Source organism: Echinops telfairi, unplaced genomic scaffold, assembly GCF_000313985.2.
Source record: "Echinops telfairi isolate 266 unplaced genomic scaffold, ASM31398v2 ScPeMD7_7469;HRSCAF=8507_1, whole genome shotgun sequence".
NCBI classification, from domain to species: Eukaryota; Metazoa; Chordata; class Mammalia; order Afrosoricida; family Tenrecidae; genus Echinops; species Echinops telfairi.
The window spans coordinates 47,362,442-47,373,348 of record NW_022111373.1 but is presented as its reverse complement, the minus strand read 5'-3'; the positions used below and the strand labels follow the sequence as shown (position 1 = coordinate 47,373,348).

Genomic DNA, 10,907 nt, shown 5'->3' with positions numbered 1-10,907 from the left:
GTAGATATCATGAAATGACCATTTAGCTGAGCAAGGTGCTCTTGTATTAGGGGAGTGCGCATGAGGAAGCCCAATCAATGTCCACCTGCCACCCTACTACCAAACCTGTAATTATTTGCAACTAGGTCCATTTTCCCCCTTAATCTTAAATATATTTACATATGTACACGTCCGTATTTAGACTTGTATGTATGCCCTTTGCCTCCTACTTCTTTCCTCTATTTCTTTACGCTTTCCTCCTGTCCCAATACCATGTTCAGCCTTCATTCTGGTTTCGGTAGTTCCTCGCAGTTGCCCTGCCCTTGGTCACTCCCTATCAGTCCTCCCGTCCCCTCCCTACCATTGGTTTTGAACCATTTGTTGTTCCCTTGTCCCTAGGTTGGCCAACCCTCCTCCCTTCCCCTACCTCCCACACTCCCATGTCTAAATTTATTTTTATTATGAAAATTATTGAGAATTGGCGACAAGAAATGAAGAAAGTATATTTTGGAAGGACTATCAGGTTTATGACTACTTCTTTTCCCACATCCACAATCAAAATAAGCAAATCAGATATTATATTGGACCATTCAGGAAGAGTACTACGAAGAAGCGTGCATTCTCAGGATTGGAGGAAGGCATATTAGCCTATCATGTGCAGATGGCACAACCTTGCTTGCTGAAAGTGAAGAGAACTTTAAGTACTTTCTGATGAAGAATTGCTGCCATCAGAATTACAACTCAATCTCCAGAAAGAAATAATGCTTACTATTGGATCAATAGGTAACATCATGATACATGGCAAAAAGGTTAAAATTGTCAAGGATTTTGTCTTTCTTGGAACTACAATAATTGCTTCTGGAAGTAATAGTCAGCATATCAAACAACATATTGCATTGGATTAATCTGCTGTACACGACCTCTTTAAAGTGTTGAATAACAAGGATATTAAGTTAAAGACCCTGGTACTCCTGACTCAAGCCACAGCATTTTCAATTGTCTCAGATACTCGGGAAGGTTGGACTATGAATAAGTATATTAGGCTGCATTGTCTAGAGAAAAAATAAGTAATATATATATTACATATATATAAGCTTTATATCCAAAAGAAAGTCGTATACCAAGAAGTCATCACAGCCCAGTCCAACTCGTCTGGTGCCTGGAGGGGCCCTCTTTAGACTTACATAGCTGCAAGCCAACGATACAGTGGGTGAAGTGGGGCATAGGAATTTCAGGTGCTGGGTGCAGGTCACATGGATCCAAGGTGAAACTATTTCAAAGAACTCTTAGTGGACGTACCAGACTCCAATCTCAACTTGAGTGGTAATTAATGCAACTCTTTCCCATGTCCTTGAGAACAAGCTAGTCTTTTACCTAAGTGTAAGAACATGAATGGCTCTCTAAGACATTAAAATAAGTAGAAAAAGTCCATTGCAATAGGTCATGCACTGTAACATTGTGGTTATGTAATATGCTAAAAGGACACAATTACAGAGATGAAGTGATCAGTGATTATCATGGATTAACAATGGTGGGAGTTAATGTAAAAATAAATGGCTGTTAAGGAGGTTTCTGCATTGATAGAATTGTTTTGTATCTCAATGTAGTGTTGGTTAAAAAAAATTGCAGTTGTTAGGTGCCATAAAGATAATGGGAGTCCCGATCCAGAGTGACCCTATGTACAACTGAGAGAAACAATGTGCAGTCCTGCATCATCCTCACAATTGTTCCTAACCTAGGCAGACACGGTGTCAATCCTTCTCCTTGAGGGCCTCTGCTTTTTCCTTGTCCCTCGACCAAACATACTGTCCTTCTGCAGGGATTAGTTTCTTCTGCAGACTATCTATACCACATATGTAAGTCGAAGTCTTGCCATCCTTGCCGGTAAGGAGCACTTGGCCATACTTCTCCCAACACAGATTAGTTAGTCCTGATGGTGCTTGCAATCTTCTCCACCAACACTGTGATTCGAGCACATTGATGCTTCTTCGATCTTCCTTAGTCAATATTCTACTTTCACACACGTATGGGGCAATTTGAAAGCTATGTATAAGATTATCAGTGGCCACTTCCTCCAAAGTTGGTAGCGGATGCCTTCTTTGTTGTCTATTCTTAGTTTAGAAGTTCCACGGAGACACATATACTTTGGGTGACTTTGCTGGCATTTGAAACTTCGAGCTTCATATTAACACACAAGCCACCACAATGTGAGAAACTGGACCACAATACCACAATCAAGAAATTGACATAAGTGAAAATGTGTCTGTACAATATTATCATATGTGTAGATTTGTTTGTTGCTTTTCATAAAGCCAATGGGAGCCATAGAACAGGTGAAGTTTGATTTGTTCGTTGTTCTCTGTTGTTATTTTTATTATTTGATGAGAACAGCTAAGTAATTTTCTTTTCCCTGTGGTTAATCCTAATGCCAGTTCAAACTGCATTGAACAAGGATTGAGCAAACAATTGGGAGATTTTCTAGGCTACATAAACTAGAAGAGACAATAAATAATAAAAGAGTACAATTTTAAAACCAGGAGCTCTTATATAATCAAAATTTCAAGGATACTTTGAACATAGGATATAATATAATAAAGCATTTGTAATTTTTTTTGATTCTCTGATTTTTTTAACAGATTGCTTTCATTTGGAATTAACTCAATGGCAGTGTATTTGGCTTGGCTTGAAGGACAAATTCTTTTCAGAGATTTGACTCATAAATCAATCCATAAGTGTTTCCACCATTTCCCCACACTGTATAACCTGAACTACATTTATTCCCTCTTTTCCTCATACCACAACATTTTTAAATGTAAAAAGGAAACTCATAAGAGAAGGGTCATTCATCTGAACATGTTATGTCTAAACTACTGCTTAGATTAGGGATTTGGGATGGGAGGAGAGGCTGCAGGATCAGTTGGCGGCCAGGATCTCCTGCACCCAGGGCATCAGCTCAGTGACAATAGCATACACGCCGGGGGCTGGAGGTGGAGCAGGTGCCACTGCCCCAGGACACAATGCCCACCAGGGTCCAGGCACGTCTTTCTTGCAGACCAGGGGGCTTCCGGAGTCACCCATGCAGGAGGAGACACCGCTGGCGCGGGCGCAGACCATGAGATCGCTGATCTAGTTGTCCCAGTACTTCTTGCAGGCGGCATTGGACAGGAGGGGCAGGGCCGCCTGCTGCAGCCTCTCAGGGGTGTTGGTGTTGGTGTGCTTGGTCAGGCCCCAGCCGGTGGTGGCGCAGAGGGCAGGCAGATGGCAGACATGGTCTGGGAGAAGTGGGCGGATGTGGCCAGCTTCAGCAGGGTGATGTCATTGTTGATGGTGAACACGTTGAACTTGGGGTTCTTGAAGACCTGGGCGATCTTCAGCACCTGGATGTCCTAGGCGTCTGAACCCTGGTCAAACTCTCCGGCCACGACCGGGTGGGAGGTTCTGACTCTGCATTGGGCAGCAGTGACCACCAAGTCCTCGCTGATCAGGGAGCCCCTGCAAAAGTGGAAGCTGGTGCTGTCCTGCAGAGACACCTGCCATGGCCAGGAGCCAGGGACAGCATCCTCGCCATTGAAAATTCGGGTGAGGCCGCTGAGCATGGGTTGTATAGTGGGAACCCCACAGCCTTTAGTCCGACGGCTGCAACTGCTTCCCTTTGGGGAGGTGTGTGACGTGCCCCCTTTTTAAAAAAAACAAAACAGAAAAAACTTCAGGAGAACATTTATTAAATCTTAAATAAAACCAAGCCAAAGACAAAGATGCAACATCATTCAGAAGATGGAGAGCATTAGCACGCGGCCCTCATGGTGTCTGAGGATTTGCTGAGAAACAGAGCAAAGGAAGCTATCCTCAAAGCATAATTGGTGGCAGATCAATACATCACAGTTCCAGGTAGGGCAACAGAAGCAGAATAGTAGCAGGACCGAGACATTCCTAGTACATTACACCCAAGAGCTTGCAAGATTTGCAGAGGGCCAATCTAAACTACTGCTTAGATTAGCAACATGTTATGTCTAAACTGCTTAGATTAGCAACTACTTAGCTTAGTCTCTTTTTTACTGCAACTGCATATTAAAAGCCTAGTTATAGTGATAGAAAAGTCCATTATTGGTCTCTTATTTAATCTGATCATCAATAGGCCATTGACAGCATGTGCTTCTTCGTTGTTTAAGAGTTGCTATCTACTACAGATGTGAAAGCCAAGGTTCACTTTTACTAGTTAAGAAACTCATATCCATTACCACATAAATGGATCTGTCTTGGAAGAAGTATGGCCAGAGTGCTTCTCAGAGGCAAGGGTAGAAATATTTTATCTGACATACTTGGGATATGCTGCCATCAGGAGAGACCTATCCCTGGAGAAGGACATGATATTTGCTAGAGTAGAGGGTTAACGGGAAAGCTGAAGGAGAAAGGTTGACACCAGGGCTGCAACAATGAACTTGAGGACAGGAACAATTAGGATGACAGTGCTGGCCGACGCGGTGTTTCCTTCTGTCTTGCGTAAGGTTGCTAGGGGTCAGAACTAGCTAGATGTGACGTAACAACAGCAACATCATCCAATAAAAGGAAAATGACAAAGAATATAAGTAATTTATAAATAATCCACTCGAGAAGAACTACAAATTAATTGAAATATGCTCAAATTTAAACTCTCATTAGTAACGTCTCTCACCTGTCATATTAGCAGAGTCGGAGAATTTTTTGCCCATTTGAGCTAGTCCAGCACCTCACAGTTCTGCTGAGTTTGGGGAGGAGATAGGCCCCTTTGCAGATGATCTACAAATCTTCTGTTTGAACTGAATTAGCAACCCAGTCATCCTTCCTGTCTTCATCCACTCTTTCCTGATAAACACTATGTGAATACAAGTTGTTCTTGATAAGAATTAGAAAGTCTGGTTACCTTAGGCCAGGGAAGAAGGCAAACTCACAGGCAAGAACAAAAACTAAAGGGAGTACATTTATTCCTTAGAAGGGTAGAAACCAATGTAATGATCTTCTGTTACAGTAAATTTGCATTTATAATTTAATTACATTTTTCCAGGTGAGAAGCATCTTGCAAAAAGTAGTATAACACACTAGCAATAGTTAGATTGTATTTTTCAATTATTTTCAATATCAATGTACTGTATATACTCAAGAATAAGCCAACCTGAATATCAGCTGAAGTACTTAATTTTACCATAAAAACTGCATTAAAAATGCGATGAAGAACTCGGCTTGTATATGGTATTTTTCACCAAGTTTATGACAAACAGTTATTTATACAAACTTCCTGTGCCTGAGCTTCTGTGAGATGTCTATTTCAATCCTTGTCATGCCATTGCTATATTTTTTCTCAGATCAACAATTGCCCATTTTGAAGATAATAGCTGTTAAGACATAGACATTTATTTCATAGAATATTATATTAGTATGAAATATATAAAGGAATTATGATCTGGCAAAGTAAACGATGCTTTGGCCTGTGGAGTTCACGTCACTGAGGGGAGGGTCCCGAGTCTCTGAATTTATGGTACTTTGAATGATCATTGATATTGGGAAGTGGGAGCCACAATGGGAAGTCAGACGTCATGGATAAGGGCAGTGGGAGGGAAGAGTAGACAAACAGTCAGGAGGGAGCTTCCATAGTTCCTGGACAGAGTGTAGGCTATCTCTCAACCTAAGTTCTCTTGTGTTCATTTGTATCCCCACAATATTATGCACAAATCTGAATGCCTAGGACCCGTGAAGCCGATCTCAGAGGAAAATGGCATCTTTGCAGATGTTCAGCGAAGTCTCTGACAGTGGGCACACAACAACGTGGCACTCGTTTGCTGATTCTCCTGAGGGGCAGTCTACGAGCCATTCCATCATTCCCTATTAATGGAAAATACATGAGTTTTCCTACTCGGATAGGTTTCTGCTTTATATAGGTTTCTGCTTTCACAGAAGGAAGTGTGGGGAGGGGGCAAAAGGAGGGTGGCATTGAGGGAGAAAAGAGAGAGATGTTTAGACAAAGACCTCTGCCTATTGCAGCCGGAGTTGGACCATTAGAGGCAGACAGCTGCCCACTACCCACATGACACCGCCAGTACCTGGTTCTGGAGGGTCAGCCTGCAGAACTCTATTTTGAGCCATCACATTTCTGGTACTTTGTTAGGGCAGTCCTAGATAACTAATAGATTCATTAAAATATGGGCAATATGTATAAAATGGTTCACAAATTTGAAAGAAATTAATATGAGAAATATTAAAATAACAAAGAAAGTCATCTCAAGTAGGAAATAACTTAAAACCTTGATTTAGAATAACAGGTGCCTAAAGATGAAAGGCATTTAAAATTAAAGCATGAAAACCAACTTCAACAGGAAAAGAATGAAAAATGTCTGACAATTTAAACTATATCAAGTAACAAAGAAGTGTGATTAAACCTAATGTTCTATAATACAAGGTATAAATAAAATTATATTACATTTTTTATTGTAAGACTAGGTATCAGTAAAAATATAAAGTCAATTTAAAACACGATCATTACAGCAAACCCTCCTGCCCCAGGGAGACAAACAACAGAAACCTGGGTGAAGGGAGACAGAGGTCAGTGTAAGATATAAAAATAATAATTTATAATTTATCAAGGGGTCATAAAAGGGGGAGGAGGATAAAGAGGAGTTGAAACCAATGGCTCAAATAGAAAGCAAATGTTTAGAAAATGATGATGGCAAAATATGTACAAATGTGCTTGATCCAATTGATGTATGGACTGTGAGAAGAGCGGTAAGAACCCACAATAAAAGGATCTTTAAAAAAACAAATAAATAAAACATGGTCGTTGAAAAATACATGTTCAAGTAAACAAATCTCAACATGATTAATTATATTTAAGCAGTTAAGAATTAAAGACTCATACTTACCTGGCAGGGGAGATACCATGATCACGAAGGTGGTTTTCCCAGGGGGAGGCTTATCCATCGCATTCCAGATGTGCTGACCCCTGCGATTTCCCCGAATGTGGGAAACTAGACTGCACAATTTGTGGTAGTGGGGGATTGCATCCGCGCTTTCTCTTGAATTCAAAAGAGAAAAACAAGAATTAAGGACTCATATAAAATTTCTTGAAAAATAGCAAGTCCCTTTAAAAGGACTCTGGGTCATGGTGGGTTAGGAGGTTGGCTGCTTCCTGCAAGAATGATATTGCAAATCCTCCCATCGCTTAACAGGAGAAAAAATAAGGCCGTTTCCTCCTATAAGTCTGAAAGTCTTGGAAAGTCTATATAATGCAGCTACGAGTCAGAATTTATTCAGTGGAAATGAGTTAGGCCAGAGTCATGGAAATTTCTTCATAATTAAAAAAATCAAGATATAAGAAGATGTGGATTTCCTTTATCCTTTTATCTTGATGCCTGAGGTTCACACCATTTGGAGGAATCCTTTTTGCTCAATAATAAACAATAATAATAATAAAAGCTAAACAATTCTGTTCCTAATTTCCTTGTCACTGCACTGAAATCAAAAGTATCGACCATTGATATTATAACTTATTCTTAGGAGTTTTTTTATTTCTTGGAAAATATTGTCATTTTGTAATAATAAAAATTTTGTTAAAGCTATCAATTTTTTAAATATATACATAAGAAAAGGGAAAACAACAACAACAACAAAACACCCTTATGACATTAACCATTTCTATTTATCTTAATGTTTACCAAGGTTGCTGGTTGAAATATCTATTTCCTGTGATTTATTTTCTCCAGGAAAACTGTCCATTCACCTAAATTAATAAAACTGTTGGGAAGATCTTATTTATATTTTTGTCTTGGACATGTCAGATAAAAAATATATAATTCTGTATTAATAAGACACTGGAAGTATTGCAGCACTGCTAACTGAAATGTCTGCACCTCAGATCCAACAAATGCTCTGTGAGTAAAAGATGTGTCCATTTGTTTCTGTAAAAAGCATAGCTTTGGAAATTTCATAAGGTACTTACACTTTGTTTTACAGTGTCACTGAATTGATGGCAAAGGGTTTGCTTGGGTTTTGAACTTTGTTCTACCTACTAGGCTTTCATTATTTGATCATGTAATCTAAGTGCTGGAAAACTAGAGTTGAAATTATTAGTTTTTCTGATTTTGTTTGTGAGAGTATACCTGAATTATTACTATTATAGCTCTAATTTGATTCTAAAATTGGGCAGTCTCTAAGACTTATTATTTTAGTTTCTCTACCATGTGCCTCCCTGATTCACAGTCTTCATTTAAGTCACCTCCTGCCATATCCTATATCATGCTAAGTCAGTCCTAAACACTATACCCCAATCTTGGTCCAGCATCACAATATTTCTTCTTCCTGTTTGTACATATTAGCATTAGCTCGTGCTTGGAAAAGGAAGTTTTAAATGTGAGCTTGAAACCCTCTTTCTAATTAAAGAGATTAGAATCTAAATCTTGGGAAGTCGGGATTTAGAAGTGGTTATATTTGATCAAAGCAAAATTCAAATTGAATTGTAGCCTAGGACAGTAGAAAAAGTCCAAATTGAATTCTAGACTAGTAGAGTAGCTGCATTAAGAGAAATTTTCTATGTATTACATTAAAGAACTTTGACAAACTAGATATTGACTCTCAAGGAGATTTTCATATTAATAATTAGATATATTTTATAATGCCTTGCTTTCAAGAGAAGCATTTTAACGTACTCTGAGCAATCATTTTAGTCACTACCAAACCAAGAAGGCAGTTTAGTAGTTTCTAGGAGGAAAATGGGTAAATAAGATTCAAGGACAAGCATAAGGGATGGGGTGGCAAATATTAATTTCAGGTAAATTCCTTGTTGGTACTATCATATCAGGGTTATTTGAGGTTTAGGAATGATTGTTTCATAAGCATTGAAATAATAGGGGAACTGGGAGGATTTTGTAATGAAGGTGAAAATGTAGATGGGATATAACAAGATTGCAAATTTGATATGAAGAGTGAGAGAAAGTAAAAGTTAAATAATATAGTTAGGAGAATATACATACTTTGATGGGAAAGGAGTTTACAAAGGCAACCAATTTCCAACTAAATATTTCATAAGCAGGGTTCAGGAAGCATATGTTCTGAGAATAAATGGGAAATCAAACCATGAGACAGCACTGGGAACAAATGCCATTGATGTTGATACACTGTTCTGTAATGAAGGCTAGAACGATAGCACACCCACACGCTCAGTAGAAGTTGATCTAGGTATACAGTTTAAATGTTGGACCATGGAAACTCAAGTTCAGGGTGTGGTTCATGGCAAATGCTCCCAGTCACAACTATCCTAATAGATCTTCATCTGTATGTTGGAGGAGAGAATGAGAGGGGGCATTTATTCTAGTTTTATAATACTTACCCTAATATCACTCTTGTACTACAAGAGCCTAGGGGATAAGAAAAAAGTAAGCAGCAGCCATTATCTGCAGAAGAACTGCATTAATCTAACCATATCTTTTACCTGTAAAAGCAGACATCATCTATCTATCTATCTATCTATCTATCTATCTATCTATCTATCTATCTATCCCAACTGTGTATGGAAGTGATTATTATGTGCATACATTTTTAATTTAATACTCTGTTGTACATTCATAATAGCTGATTCTATCAGTAAAGATGCTGTGAAAATGTGTCCAATGTGAGCTAATATAACCATCTTGTAACTATTTGTGAACAGCTGCCTCATTATAAAATTGCTGACATACCCTTTACTCTATTGATGCTGATTAGGGGGCAGAAACCAGCTTACTAAATTCCAGAATGCAGGTTTTTTCTCTCCTTAAGGGTATTTTTACATCTCATGGAAACATGACATTCTTTAAATATGCAGAGTTCAATCGCTGATATATCCTTTTCGTCAGACCTTGTAATTTTCTTCTCAAAATTTCAGAGTTTAAACTTTAAACCTGAATAGAATTTGAACCTGTTCTCAAGAAAGAATCCCATATTAGAAAATTGAAAATATTTCAAACCCATTTTGAAGTCATGCATTGATTTCTTTATAACACATATCTACAATTTTGCATTACGGTACTCCAGACAGGATGATGAAAAATAGAATCTTTCATAGTCTGTAATAGACCAAAAATGATTGTGAATAGATAGTTACAGCTATGTGCAAAATATACACTGATGAACATAAAGGTGTGTACGAGAGAAAGAAACAGGAGAAATGGGTTACCATTATGTTGTGCCGTTGGGGGAAGCAATGGAAATTTCTCTACAGGAATTTCAAGGTGAACAAAATAAGAAAATAAGAGTTTTCCATGTAGACAAGATAGGAAAAGCATTTCTGCCAATTTATATTGTCCCTGTATTTATACAAAGACACATCTATAGGTAACTGCCAGTGTTCCAATATGGCTGGATTATGAATCAGTAGAGAGGAAAAGCGGTGAGGTGCAATATTAAAAAAATCATTTTAATGCCAGACTTGGGGGTCAGCTAAAGAAGAGGATGCGTGGAGTTCATGCATGTGCTGATGAGGGTGTTTTTAGATAGCGGCGGTATGAGAGCAGATGACTTGAACAGGGAAGCTATGTCTGAGATAAAACGATATATGAGACAATGGGCATGGCTATGATTGCCAGTTTTACAGTGTTGTGAAAAACCGAAAGTGCTGCCTGCAGAATTACGGCGACTGCACATCTAGAGAGGATGTAGAAAACTAGGCGAGACCCTGAGAAACAAAAGTAGAAGTAACAGAAGAACTGAGTATGCAGTGATGGAGTCAAGCTGCTTCTGACATTAGGTTGTCACACTTTCTTTTTAAACAGAGCCAACTCTTTGACCTGAAGTCATTTATAATTACTCCAGTTTTGGCAAAGTTCCCTTCATCTCATATTTGGGCAATTTGTCTCCTGTCTCTTGTAGATTATCTTGACTTTATTCTTACAGAACGCTTTCTTTATACACATTTGATTCGAGACATT

General features: G+C 38.6%; 1 non-coding gene and 1 pseudogene across 1 annotated transcript; one reads left to right on the top strand and one right to left on the bottom strand.

Annotated features, from left to right (window-relative positions):
- Positions 1 to 2,892: 2,892 nt before the first annotated feature.
- On the bottom strand, positions 2,893 to 4,688 carry LOC101646998 (annotated as a pseudogene).
- A 2,173-nt stretch (positions 4,689 to 6,861) lies between these two features.
- LOC115873944 lies at positions 6,862 to 7,025 on the top strand. Its single transcript, XR_004048712.1, has one exon. It is a non-coding gene; the product is annotated as a U1 spliceosomal RNA (small nuclear RNA).
- The last annotated feature ends 3,882 nt before the right edge of the window (positions 7,026 to 10,907 follow it).